Source organism: Notolepis coatsorum (genome assembly GCF_963971535.1).
Source record: "Notolepis coatsorum genome assembly, contig: SCAFFOLD_247, whole genome shotgun sequence".
NCBI classification, from domain to species: Eukaryota; Metazoa; Chordata; class Actinopteri; order Aulopiformes; family Paralepididae; genus Notolepis; species Notolepis coatsorum.
Window position 1 is genome coordinate 31,930 of NW_028169940.1, and position 15,841 is coordinate 47,770.

Genomic DNA, 15,841 nt, shown 5'->3' on the forward strand with positions numbered 1-15,841 from the left:
ATGTTAAACCCAGATTCGGCTCAAATAAGGGACTAAACACGTTTCGCAATTATGCCACATCAATGTGGAACGCCCTACCCAAAGCTGTAAAGGAATGTGGATCACTACCCACTTTCAAAACCTCTCTCAAGAGACACCTACGGGAGACTGCAATTCAACACTGGCCCCTGTAAATATCCTAACCCAACCCCCTCCAATGTACAGTCATTTACCTAGTATGGTTTTGTCAATAGTCCAATGTACAATTTTGTTTGTTTGTACAGAGTCTCCCCCCCCTCAATGTACAGTTTTGCTTGTTTATACAGTGTGCCCCCCCCCCCCCCCCCCAACCACCTCCAATGTAAATTACCCAGTATGGTTGTCAATATCCCAGTGTACCCAACCCCCCCCACCCAACCTCCTCCAATGTACAGTTTCTACGTCAAATGTATATACTCCCTTTTCTTGACTCCTTCTGTATCACAAACAGTACTGTATTTGCAAATCTGGTATGTCATAAATGTATAGATGTAGCAGTACTGACTATCTGTATGTCATGTATGTCATATATGTCCTGATGAATTGAAAATGGGGGACCCTGGTGTAAACAAGACGAAAGTCTTTCTCTGGTCTGCATCCCCTTAACAATTGTGTGTATTGAGCTGTACTGTATTGTACCCATTCTGCAATCTGTTAATAAAGTTTTCAATCAATCAATCAATCAACACGCACAGCAGCGCAAACAAGTGTGAGTGAGAGGCCAGTTGCAATTATTGCAAAAGCGCAGGTACACAGTGGAGAGAGCGGGGGAAATGTTGTGCAGGCGCAAGCCGCGCAAAGCATCAGCACTATTCAGGGGAATCTGCTAATTGATTTGAACAGTGATACTCAGGTCGAAGTGAGAGAGGATTTAGAGAGTACAGCAACCAGGATAGCGGAGTCTGTACTGGTTGAGGAGGATGAGACGGAGATGGATGTTTCAAAAGTTGTACGAAAGAGGAAAAGCAGGGCTACTTCGAGGGCTACTAGTGGGCAGGACGCGAAGGCAGCTAGGAAGGAGCAGAGCCCCGCCCCCTCTCAAACGAGGCAAGGCTCAGGAAAGAGAGGACAGGACGCACAGTCACAGGACAGTAGTAACAGCAGTGAGGAAGAGGAGGATGTGCTCTTGAGTGATTTATCACAGCCTGAGTTCTCTTTCGAACAGATAAAAACATTTTTGAAAGATACCAAAGGTAAATCTATTAAATTAGAGGAACTTTTCCCTGATTTAAGGAAGTTTCATGATTCTGTCACAATACACATGAGGAGTGGGGAGGACGCAGGGCTACCTTTTTTCTCTCACCAAGAGGGATTCCGCTTAAAGAAAATATTATCAAGAGTCAGAGCAAAAATCAATGAGCAGGCTGTTGGTCCTGATGATGTATAGGCCTAATGTGTTTTTTTGCTATTGTTTGGTTGCTGCTGTGCTGTATACTAAACATGTGTGAATTTAAACTGGGGTCTTTAAACGTTAATGGTGCTAGAGAAGATGGTAAGAGAGCTGCCCTGTACAGCCTGATCAGGGGCAAGAAACTAAATGTTACTTTTCTTCAGGAAACTCACAGCACGGTTGAAAATGAATCTGACTGGAAGAGGGAGTGGGGTGGGGGAGTTTTCTTCAGTCATAAGAGTAGTAGTAGTGGGGGAGTTGGTTTTCTTTTTTCTAGGGATTTTCTACCTGCTTCATGTGTTGTTGATGAGATCATTCCAGGCAGGTTGCTTAAACTCTGTGCTGTATTTGAAAATGTAAAGATGTGTTTTGTAAATGTATACGCTCCAACGGTGGGGTTGGAAAGGTTATTGTTTTTGGATAAATTAAAAGATACTCTTAGTGCTTGTAGTAGTGAGGAGTATCTGTTTGTGGGTGGTGATTTTAACTGCACTGAAGATCCCGTGTTAGACAGGAATCATCAGGAGCCGCATGCGGCTTCTAAAGCCTGTCTAATACGACTGGTTGAAACCATTGAACTGTGTGATATTTGGAGATATCTCCACAGTAATCAGCGGCAGTATACCTGGGCTCATTCCAGGGATAATTATTTATCGTTAGCCAGGCTTGATCGTTTGTATTGTTTTGAACATCACATGAGTGTGGTCACAAGCTGTTCCATAAGTCCGGTGGGTTTATCTGACCACTCCCTTGTCCAGTGTTCTATTTTTATATAAAATGTAAAGTGTAAAAGTGCATATTGGCACTTTAATGTCTCTCTGTTGGCTGACAATGGTTTTAAGGATGCTTTTGGTTCTTTTTGGGCTGACTATAGGCAAACTAAACGTGACTTTAGTTCACTGCAACAGTGGTGGGATGTAGGTAAAATACATATAAAACAGCTTTGCCTACAGTACACTCTCAATGTTACAAGAGACATGGCCAGATCTATGAGAGCTCTGGAGAGAGAAGTGATGGAGATGCAGGAGTTGGCAGGCTCCACTGGAGAAAGAGAACATATTGAAGTTTTCAAAAGGAAAAAATCAGCTCTGTCTGACCTGCTGGGTATCTCTGCTAGGGGCGCTCTGGTTAGATCCCGTTTTCAAAACGTGGTCCAGATGGATGTTCCGTCTCACTTTTTCTTTGGTTTGGAGAGCAAGAATGGCCAAAAGAGGCTGCTACACTCTCTGAGGTCAGACACTGGGCAGATGCTGCATGAGACAGCCGACCTCCGTCGGTGTGCGGTTGGTTTCTACAAAGAGCTCTATAGAACTGAGTACCAAGAAGAGCCGGAGGTGGCACGGTCCTTCTTTGAGGGCCTCCCTAGAGTCTCAGCTGAGGACGGCGCAGAGCTGGAAGCACAGCTGTCAGGCCAAGAGCTGCTAGAGGCTTTGCAGAGCATGCAGAGTGGGAAGGCGCCTGGGATTGACGGTCTCCCGGTTGATTTTTACAAGTCTCTCTGGTCTGTGATTGGTGAGGATCTTTTGAGTGTCCTCAGTGATAGTCTGAGAAAGGGGAGGCTGCCTCTGAGCTGTAGGAGAGCGGTCATCACTCTCCTGCCCAAGAAGGGAGACTTACAGAACATCAGGAACTGGCGTCCAGTGTCTTTACTCTGCTCCGATTATAAAGTGCTCTCAAAGGTACTGGCAATGAGACTGAGGAAGGTGATGGAGCGGGTCATCCATGTGGACCAAACCTACTGTGTGCCCAGCAGGTTGATATCTGACAACATTACGTTGATTCGAGATGTTTTGGACCTCTCTGGTGTTTTGGGTTGTGAACTTGGTCTGATTTCTCTAGATCAAGAAAAGGCTTTTGACCGAGTTGAACATCAGTACCTGTGGAAAGCAATGCAGGCTTTTGGTTTCAGCTCTGGGCTTATAGCTATGATCCAGGTCTTGTACAGAGACATTGAGAGTGTACTTAAGATTAACGGTGGTTTAAGTGCGCCTTTTGAGGTTCAGAGGGGAGTCCGACAGGGCTGTTCTTTATCAGGAATGTTGTACTGTCTGGCCATAGAGCCGCTGTTACACAGATTAAGGACTCATTTGTCGGGTTTTTCTTTTCCGGGTTGTGACATAAAATTCAAACTGTCTGCATATGCTGATGATGTCATGATTATGGTAAAGTCCCAGCACGATATTAATATTGTACATTCAAATGTGAGGGCTTTTGGTACTCTCTCTTCTGCTAGGGTGAACTGGCAGAAGAGTGAGGCCTTAGCAGTGGGTAAAGGGCCAATTGATGGACTTGTGTTACCTGGAGGCCTGACTTGGAAGAGGGGAGGCCTAAAGTACTTGGGGATTTATCTTGGGGATGAGGTATTTTCTTCCAAGAATTGGGACGGTGTGGTGGAGCAAGTGGAGGGCCGGCTGAAGCGATGGAAATGGATTCTTCCAAAACTGTCGCTGAAAGGTCGGGTCCTTATTATCAACAATCTTGTGTCCTCCATGCTGTGGCATCGGCTAACATGTACGGACCCGCCACTGAACCTACTGTCTAAGGTGCAGGGGTTGATGGTGGACTTCTTCTGGGACCGGTTGCACTGGGTCCCGCAGAGCGTCCTTTTCCTGCCCAAGGAGGAAGGGGGACAGGGGCTTGTCAACTTGGCAAGTAGGGGAGCTGCGTTCAGGCTCCGTTTCATTCAGAGACTCCTGACAGGACCGGCTGATCTGGTCTGGAGACCTGTGGCTCGAGCCATACTGGAGCGGTGTGGTGGGCTAAGTCTGGCTGAGCCGATGTTTCTCATGGATTTAAAGGGATGTACAATGAAAAACCTGCCCCGTTTCTACAAGGGACTGTTAACAGTGTGGGGCTTGTTTACGAAAGAGAGACTGAAGGACGGTGGCTCTTTGTACTGGCTTCTGAGGGAGCCGGTGGTTCATGGGACTCGTTTTCAGGGTGGGGCCGAGCCAGCACTGAGGCAAAAGCTGTGTGAGGCGAAGATGTTCACGTTGGGTAATGTGCTGGAGGTGTGCGGTCCCCTTTTTGATAATGCTGCCGGTCTGGCCTCACAGCTGGGCACAAGGTCTGTCAGGGTGATGGGCCGCCTATTGGGAGGCTGGAAACAGCAGTTGACTGATAATGAACTGGAAATGTGTGTTGATTATTGTAATGGTCAGTTATTGCCTGCTGTAAATGATTCTTTTCCTGAGGTGAAACTTATCCCTATTTTTAAATGTGATGGTTGTCTGTTAGAGGTGAGCAGTGCTGCTGATTGCAGGCTGAGCACCATGGTGGGCAAAGCTATGTACTACCTGTGTGTTAAAGTGTTGAACCAAAACAGGCTGAAGGATAGGGTTGACACTCCATGGAGAGCTCATCTGGGCCTACAGGAGGCTCAGAGGCCTGAGTGGAGAGCACTGTACAAACCACCGTTAACTAAAAGGGTTGGGGATTTACAATGGAGAATTTTACATGGTGCAGTTGCTGTGAACGCTTTTGTCTCTGTGATTAATTCTGATGTTGAAGACACCTGTCCTTTCTGCACAGAGAGGGAAACAGTTTTTCACTGTTTTTTAAAGTGTGACAGGCTCTTGGTTTTTTTTCAGTTCCTGACCCGCATGTTTGTGCTGTTTGATGAACATCTTACTCCAGAGATGTTTATTTTGGGGTTCAGGTACAGCAGGAAGAGGAGGTTAAAATGTCAGCTCTTCAACTTCCTGCTGGGTCAGGCAAAATTGGCCATTTATCTAAGTAGGAGGAAAAAGATTGAGGATTCAGTGCTGGTAGATACCACTATTTTGTTTAGAGGTATGGTAAAGGCAAGGTTACGAACGGATTTTCATTTTTACAAGTTGACCAGCAATGTAGCAGAGTTTGAGATGATATGGTGTTACAAGTGGGTGTTGTGTACAGTTGTGGAGGAGTTGGAGTTGGTTTTTGGCTTTGTTCTGATGTGAAGTTTGTCTTATTTTTCTTGATTTGAGTTGCTGTTCTGTTTTTTGCAGTATACATTCTGATGTATTGTTGATTGCTGAGTGAGAAAATAAAGTTGTGTTTAAAAATCAAAATCTCTCTTTCTCTCTCTCTCTCTCTCTCTCTCTCTCTCTCTCTCTCTCTCTCTCTCTCTCTCTCTCTCTCTCGTTCTCTCTCTCTGTCTCTCTGTTTCTCTCTCTCTCTCTCTCTCTCTCTCTGTCTCTGTCTGTTTCTCTCTCTCTGTCTCTCTCTCTCTGTTTCTCTCTCTCTCTCTCTCCCTCTCTCTGTCTCTCTCTCTGTCTCTCTATTAATGTAAAAGAGTTGAATACTCTACACCCAGTGGCCTAATATTGAAGAAAACAGACCTGGGCTGGAATATGGAACCAACAATCTTGTATCTCCTAAATAAAATATAAAAATAAAAATCAGGAATGAAAGAAAGACGAAAGAAATGTCTCATATTCATATCTATTTTTGAAATCCATGACATTTACATTTAGTCATTTAGCTGCTTTTATCCAAAATGACTTACAAGTTCTGTCAAGCATGCAGGAAGGGTACAACTCTGCGTATAAGTAAGATTGTTTGTTAAACAGTGTCAAACTTGAGTGCTACAGTCTTGAGTCCATATCCGTGTCATGCTATAGCATACAGGCACAGGTCAACATAGCTTTTTCAACCTCAACCAAAAATAACAAATCTGACCAAAATCCAACATTTAATGAATGTCTTTTGCTATCTGGGAAACATGCAGGTTGCATGTTTTCATGCCGACATCATCACACTAATGTTACTGCATCAGACAGTAATGTTGAAACATAGAAATGAGTGGAAAATATATTTTTTATAAGATAAGATAAGATATTCCTTTATTGAATTCATGGGTACAGTGACTGTGACAGGCCCGGATTGATTGATTGAAAACTTTATTAACAGATTGCAGAATGGGTACAGTGACGTCACAGGCCCGGATTGATTGATTGATAACTTTATTAACATCTCTCTCTCTCTCTCTCTCTCTCTCTCTCTCTCTCTCTCTCTCTCTCTCTCTCTCTCTCTCTCTCTCTCTCTCTCTCTCTCTCTCTCTCTCTCTCTCTCTCTCTCTCTCTCTCTCTCTCTCTCTCATTTAAAGCTAGCAAGAAGTGGTATGAAACTAGAGACTGAGGAGTCCATATATACCAGCCGTGTCATGCTAATACAGGCACAGGTCATAGGTCAACTGTGTCATGCTAGCATACAGGCACAGGTCATATAGATACCAACAGTGTCATGCTATACAGGCACAGGTCATAGATACCAACAGTGTCATGCTAGCATACAGGCACAGGTCATAGATACCAACCTATCACACCTATCACACCTCTCACACCTATCACACCTCTCACACCGATCCCACCTATCACACATATCACACCTCTCACACCTATCACACCTCTCACACCTATCACACCTATCACACCTATCACACCTCTCACACCTCTCACACCTATCACACCTATCACACCTCTCACACCTATCACACCTCTCACACCTCACACCTCTCACACCTATCACACCTCTCACACCTATCACACCTCTCACACCTCTCACACCTTTCACACCTCTCACACCTATCACACCTCTCACACCGATCCCACCTATCACACATATCACACCTCTCACACCTATCACACCTCTCACACCTATCACACCTCTCACACCTATCACACCTCTCACACATATCACACCTATCACACCTCTCACACCTATCACACCTCTCACACCTCTCACACCTATCACACCTCTCACACCTCTCACACCTCTCACACCTCTCACACCTCTCACACCTCTCACACCTTTCACACCTCTCACACCTATCACACCTCTCACACCTATCACACCTCTCACACCTATCACACCTCTCACACCTCTCACACCTATCACACCTCTCACACCTATCACACCTCTCACACCTCACACCTCTCACACCTATCACACCTCTCACACCTATCACACCTCTCACACCTCTCACACCTTTCACACCTCTCACACCTATCACACCTCTCACACCGATCCCACCTATCACACATATCACACCTCTCACACCTATCACACCTCTCACACCTATCACACCTCTCACACCTATCACACCTATCACACATATCACACCTCTCACACCTATCACACCTCTCACACCTATCACACCTCTCACACCTATCACACCTCTCACACCTCTCACACCTATCACACCTATCACACCTCTCACACCTATCACACCTCTCACACCTCTCACACCTCTCACACCTATCACACCTCTCACACCTATCTCACCTCTCACACCTCTCACACCTTTCACACCTCTCACACCTATCACACCTCTCACACCGATCCCACCTATCACACATATCACACCTCTCACACCTATCACACCTCTCACACCTATCACACCTCTCACACCTATCACACCTCTCACACCTATCACACCTATCACACCTATCACACCTATCACACCTCTCACACCTATCACACCTCTCACACCTCTCACACCTCTCACACCTATCACACCTCTCACACCTCTCACACCTTTCACACCTCTCACACCTATCACACCTCTCACACCTATCACACCTCTCACACCGATCCCACCTATCACACATATCACACCTCTCACACCTATCACACCTCTCACACCTATCACACCTCTCACACCTCTCACACCTATCACACCTATCACACCTCTCACACCTATCACACCTCTCACACCTCTCACACCTATCACACCTCTCACACCTCTCACACCTATCACACCTATCACACCTCTCACACCGCTCACACCTCTCACACCTATCACACCTCTCACACCTCTCACACCTCTCACACCTATCACACCTCTCACACCTCTCACACCTTTCACACCTCTCACACCTATCACACCTCTCACACCTATCACACCTCTCACACCGATCTCACCTATCACACATATCACACCTCTCACACCTATCACACCTCTCACACCTATCACACCTCTCACACCTATCACACCTCTCACACCTCTCACACCTATCACACCTATCACACCTCTCACACCTATCACACCTCTCACACCTCTCACACCTCTCACACCTATCACACCTCTCACACCTATCACACCTATCACACCTCTCACACCTATCACACCTATCACACCTATCACACTTCTCACACCTATCACACCTATCACACCTATCACACCTCTATACCCATTCTGCAATCTGTTAATAAAGTTGTACTTAAGTTATGCTTTTACATTATACTTACTTAATAAGTGAATAGTTCCAAGTCAATCAAAAACGATGAGTTTTATTTACTCAAAACATAATGCGGTTTACAGTCTGTATCTACTTAATTATCTTAAGTTGTACTTAATTTATGCTTTTACATTATACTTACTTAATAAGTGAATAGTTCCAAGTCAATCAAAAACTATGAGTTTTATTTACTCAAAACATAATGCGGTTTTCAGTCTGTATCTACTTAATTATCTTAAGTTATACTTAAGTTATGCTTTTACATTATACTTACTTAATAAGTGAATAGTTCCAAGTCAATCAAAAACTATGAGTTTTATTTACTCAAAACATAATGCGGTTTTCAGTCTGTATCTACTTAATTATCTTAAGTTGTACTTAAGTTATGCTTTTACATTATACTTACTTAATAAGTGAATAGTTCCAAGTCAATCAAAAACTATGAGTTTTATTTACTCAAAACATAATGCGGTTTTCAGTCTGTATCTACTTAATAATCTTAAGTTGTACTTAAGTTATGCTTTTACATTATACTTACTTAATAAGTGAATAGTTCCAAGTCAATCAAAAACTATGAGTTTTATTTACTCAAAACATAATGCGGTTTACAGTCTGTATCTACTTAATTATCTTAAGTTGTACTTAAGTTATGCTTTTACATTATACTTACTTAATAAGTGAATAATTCCAAGTCAATCAAAAACTATGAGTTTTATTTACTCAAAACATAATGCGGTTTACACTCTGTATCTACTTAATTATCTTAAGTTGTACTTAAGTTATGCTTTTACATTATACTTACTTAATAAGTGAATAGTTCCAAGTCAATCAAAAACTATGAGTTTTATTTACTCAAAACATAATGCGGTTTACAGTCTGTATCTACTTAATTATCTTAAGTTGTACTTAAGTTATGCTTTTACATTATACTTACTTAATAAGTGAATAATTCCAAGTCAATCAAAAACTATGAGTTTTATTTACTCAAAACATAATGCGGTTTTCAGTCTGTATCTACTTAATTATCTTAAGTTGTACTTAAGTTATGCTTTTACATTATACTTACTTAATAAGTGAATAGTTCCAAGTCAATAAAAAACTATGAGTTTTATTTACTCAAAACATAATGCGGTTTACAGTCTGTATCTACTTAATTATCTTAAGTTGTACTTAAGTTATGCTTTTACATTATACTTACTTAATAATAATAAGTGAATAGTTCCAAGTCAATCAAAAACTATGAGTTTTATTTACTCAAAACATAATGCGGTTTACAGTCTGTATCTACTTAATTATCTTAAGTTGTACTTAAGTTATGCTTTTACATTATACTTACTTAATAAGTGAATAATTCCAAGTCAATCAAAAACTATGAGTTTTATCTACTCAAAACATAATGTGGTTTAGAGTCTGTATCTACTTAATTATCTTAAGTTGTACTTAAGTTATGCTTTTACATTATACTTACTTAATAAGTGAATAGTTCCAAGTCAATCAAAAACTATGAGTTTTATTTACTCAAAACATAAGAACACGTCACACGAACTCAAGACATTCAAGTTAGTAGAACTTTCATAGAATATTGAGTATACCCTACTCAAACTAATTGATTATTTTGAACGTGCGGGTTTACAGTGTGGGTGGGGATCGGGCGTTGTGGACAGCGACTCTTCCAGGTCGGTTGGTGCGCCTGCGCAGTAGAATCAGGAAGTGTCTGGGGCAGCGTGAGCCTCCCACGCGTTACTCCTCGCCACTGAGAGATCGCGCTGTGCAGGTGAAAAGATGCGACTGCTGTTACCTCAAGTACCGGAGGGGACTTGTGCTATGTATGACTTAGTCCACATTGCAGCCGGCTTGTGGGAGGCAAGAAACAGCGTTCGTGACAGGGGAGGGTTGAATTGGATGATACGAAATTGGGATGGGAGAAGAAATTGAAAAATGGGAGAAAAAGTGGATAAAAAAAACATACGGTTATCCTATAACCATAGTTATATGAGTATAGCGAGCACTCTGCGCTGGACTCACTGAGGACCCCGTGGTCTTCGCCTTCAGTGGTGAAAGACTTGGGAAGGAGCTGTTAGTATGGCCACACCCCTGCTTATGTAGAGGAGCGGATGGGGGTGTGGCCAGGCGGATGGGTGTGTACATGTACATGTACAGAAATTTATTCAGTATTTCGGCTGTTATGGGATATGTTCCACATAGAGCGCAGAGCGCTCACTATACTCATATAACTATGGTTATAGGATAACCGTATGATATATGCGAGTTACATGAATAGTGAATACGCGAATGTAGCTTGCCCGGGAGGCGGGGACACAAACCGTAATATGCATTAACAGCTCCGTCTTTTAATACACACTTATATCGTACAGTAACGTCAAATAAACACTACAGTCCCCGCTGAAATAAAGGTTCTGCGTGCAACAGATTCGCACGTAGGCCTATTGTCTGGTGTTGTGGATATTGAAGATATATATATGCGAGTTACGTGAATACGTGAATATAGCTTGCCCGGGGACACAAACCTGAATACGCATTAACAGCTCCGTCTTTTAATACACACTTATATAGTAGAGTAACGTCAAATAAACACGTACAGTCCCCGCTGAAATAAAGGTTCTGCGTGCAACAGATTCTAACGTGTGTGTGTTTCAGCACCAGTCAGGAGGGAACAGCTCCTGCCAAGACAGCCAGCGGCAGCTCTGAAACCGATTGATTGATTGATTGATTGATTGAAATTTGTATTAACAATTAGTTGCAATGAAACACAGTATAATATAGAGCAATATGTACTGTAAAGTGCAAGCAATGTGCAATGGTAAGAACAATCTACAAACTGAACACAGTCAATACACACAATAAGGGACACGAACACAAACAAAATACTAAGAGAACCAGCTGAAATAGAGAAGACATTTGAAGAATACTATAAGAAACTAATACACACAACCGATAGCGGCAGGAGAAGAGGAGATAGAGAATTTTTTAGGAAAATTAGATCTACCATCTATAGGGAAGGAACAGAACGAAATATTAAATGCAGAGATTACAGAACTGTTACAGCGGAGGCAGGTAGGTAGGTTCCAGTTGTGGAGAGCAATAAGCAGAAGCGGAGAAGGTTTACTCGTTATTCGGTGGTTCTCTTTATTTGTAGAATGGTACACCTAGAGTAATTCCAATGGTAAACAATACTGACGCAGGGCGTCTAGGAATAGGAGAGGATAATAATTAAGACAGCAAGGTTCAGATCCCGAGGTACCGCCGTGTATTGTGCAGGGAGATTGTGTGAAGATTCGACAACTAGAAGCAGAAAGACAGGGGTTAAATAGGACCACATTCCTGACATAACAAGCGCACCACAGTGACAGCCAATCAGGAGACCCAGACAATAAGTGACAGGGGAGACAAGTGACAGGGGAGACAAGTGACAGGGGAGACAAGTGACAGGGGAGACAAGTGACAGGTGTCAGAATGGTGGGTGGTTCTCAGGCGGCCGCCAGAGAACCCAGAGCGTTACACAGAAAAAGAAGTGGGGAATGCGATCAGTAAAGCAAAGAGCAGTAAGTCACCGGGTAGCAACGGATTCCCCTCTGAATTCTACAAAACATTTAGACAGGAACTGTTAGAAGCAGCATTCAGACACACGATGAAAGAAGGCACAATGCCACCTTCATGGAAAGAAGCCATAATTACTACAATTCCAAAAGAAGGGAAAGATAGAGAACTATGTAGGAGTTTCAGACCTGTGTCCATACTTAATGTAGATTACAAGATGTATACATCAATAATATCCAAAAGATTTGAGACATTTATGACAGATATTATAGACGAGGACCAGACCGGATTCATTAAAGGAAGGCAGACACAGGATAACATAAGGACGACAGTGCAGGTGGTAGAGGAGATACAAAAGGAAGGAGGAAGTGCAGTATTAGTTAGCCTAGATGTAGAAAAAGCATTCGACAGTGTAAGCTGGATATTTCTATATTAAGTATTGGAGAGATTTGGATTAGACAAAAACGCTATGAAAACAATTAGGGCATTATATCAAGAACCAACGGCAAGGATTAAGGTAAATGGTAGTCTGACGGACCGTATTAAACTAGAGAGAGCTACCAGACAGGGTTGTTGTCTTTCGCCGACGCTCTTCAATGTATTCATCGAACCACTGGCTCAACTAATTAGACAGACCAAAGAGATCAAAGGGGTGGAGATAAGGGGAACAGAACACAAATTGGGACTGTTCGCAGACGACGTGATAGTATATATGAGGCAACCAGACATAAGCTTTCCGACACTGATAGATTTACTGACAGAATATGGATATTACTCAGGGTATAGACTCAACGTGACGAAGACACAGACTTTAGCACTGAACTACACACCAACGATAGAGATCAAAGAAAAATACAAAATTAAATGGGACATGGACAGGATCAAGTACTTAGGGGTGAACATTACAAGAGGGGTGGAGGGGCTATACGAGGCAAACTATACACAGATTAATCAGAAAATCAAGAGAGACCTAGAAAGATGGACAGTAATGCCCCTAGATTTCAGCTCAAGGATCGAAATCATTAAGATGAACATATTACCAAGGTTATTATACCTATTTCAGTATTTACCTATATTAATACCACAAAGACAATTCAGGGAATGGGATAGACAGATATCAAGATTCATTTGGGGGGGGGGGGGGGGGGAAGACCAAGGATCAGATATGCGACTCTACAACTACCAAAGGAGAAAGGAGGAATGGCAGTACCCAGTTTAGAAGGCTATTACTATGCAGCACAGCTTAGGACAGTAGCATGCTGGTGCAATGTGAATTATGAAGCCAAATGGAAAGATATAGAAACCAAAAGAGAGGGATTCGAAGTGCAGGCACTAATAGGAGATAGGGAGCTGTTCAGAAGACAGGAACAACTACTAGACCCAATTACCAAATTCACTATAAACATATGGAACACAATAGTAAAGAAATACAAGCTAGAAAAAGAATCCAAGATACGGAGATGGATAACACACGACAACAAATTCAAACCAGGGATAGACGACCATGGGTTCAAAAGATGGGAACGGGGGGTGGATAACAGCAATATGTACAATGATAGAAGGAGGGGAGATGCAGACTCTACAAACATTTTAAGAAAGATTCGGACTAGAGAATAGAGACCACTTTAGATATTTACAGATTAGAGATTACTATAACAAATAAATAAAACAAGACAGAGACAAAGAACAGAATGGGGTAATTAGGATAATGGTAAAATCATATGAAGGAAGGAAGGGGAGGGTTATATCAGCACTATATCAGGCAATAATGGACAGTAAGATAATTACAACCTTGTATGTAAAAGAAAAGTGGGAGAAAGAGTTAGAAATAGAGATAACAGAGGAGGAATGGTATAACACATGTAAGATACAACAATCAACCACAGGATCAAGGATATAGAGGGAGTTTGGGCGGAAAAACATAATTAGATTCTTTATAACACCAGAAATACAGGGCAATTACACACCAGCACAGAAACCATCTTGGAGAAAATGTGGACAAGAAGTAGCGAACCACACACACATATTCTGGGGATGTCAGAAAATAAGAAACTATTGGGAAGAGATAGGAGAGATAATAAATGAAATAGTAGGTTATGAAATACCCCAGACAGGTCTAGTACTATACCTAGGGAACTTGTCACAGACAGGCATTTAGGGAGAAGACAAATATTTGATTAAGATACTATTAGTAGCAGCCAAGAAAGCACTGACTAAGCTGTGGTACAGGGTAGAAGCACAGACGAAGGAACAATGGACAGAGATAATAGAGGGGATACAGGAAATGGAGAGAATCATGCATATGCTGAGGCTGCAAGAGGAGACATTTTTGTCAAAATGGGATAAGTTCGAGGAATATAGGAAGAAGAGGAACGACATCACAGAAGGATGAAAGGGAAACAAGAAAATAAATTGAAATGTAAAGATAGAAATGACCAATGAACCCATGTCACACCCTTTTATTTCAGTTTTCTTTTTGATATTATAATTTTTTCTCTATTGTTTCTGTCTGTTTAATAGTATTGTGAATTTTGTATGTGTATTTTGTATTTTGTACCTGTATGTTTGTAAATCAAAATTGAAAATAAAGAATTAAGTAAAAAAAAAGAACAATCTACACAAGCTGTGGGCTATATACACAGGATATAGTGCAATGTACTACAGCTCTATAGCTATAATAGGGATATGTGTCTGTCTGTTTAAATTGTCTGTGTCAAAGCAAGACAGACGTTATCCGTCGAGAATGCGCTTTGTTTTTCTACATTCATAACCAAGCTCACCGTAATCATGAAAAACACATTCCATTAACTCATTAATTCAACATGCTTTTCCCCCCCACCTACCCCACCTCCTCTAATGTAGTTTCTTCCCCCTCAAATGTATATACTCTTTTTAGAAACTCTGAATGCATCCAAGGCTCAGCGCGATTTTAAGTTTACAGTTTAAGGCAGATTGCAGAAAGAATATTGGTCGCTTTTGTTGAGTACATTATGTTAGCCCTCTGGGTGCTCCCTACTGGCAGGGCTCCAGGCTGCTGCCTGTTACAATTGGGTGGCGAGGGAAGGAGAGGAGAACCCAGTTGCGGAATCGAGTGGAAGGAGGAAACGGAGACGGCAGTTTGCTCTTCTCAAACACTGTGTTCCTTTTATTATGAGAACCATGAGAGCGATACTAGGTCACAAGACCAAAACACAAGTAACGAGGCTGATGAATAAACAAACATAAAGACAGGTGAAGGTAAATTACAAAAGAACATAAAAGGCAGACTGAGAACTCGAAAACAAACAAGCAACAAAACAGAACACTAATATAAACTTACTTAGACAGTACAACAACACAGGGCAAGGACGACGTCAACAGGAACAGGGTTAACGGAGGAATGTCACCACACAGGGAAGCAGACCTAACACACATATATACCCAGACTAATTACAAGTGGCCACAGCTGGCCAGGCCAGTCTAAAACACACAACAACCACTAAACACAAAAGCAATTACAAAACCACAAGCAGACAGGGGAAACACATCACACAAGGGAAGGGACATTCAATATCACACACCATAAAATAACATTAAATATATTTAGCAAGGACTTCAAGATGGCGGCCGTGCAGTAGACAACTCGCACCACATGCTCCCGGTGCTAATTGAC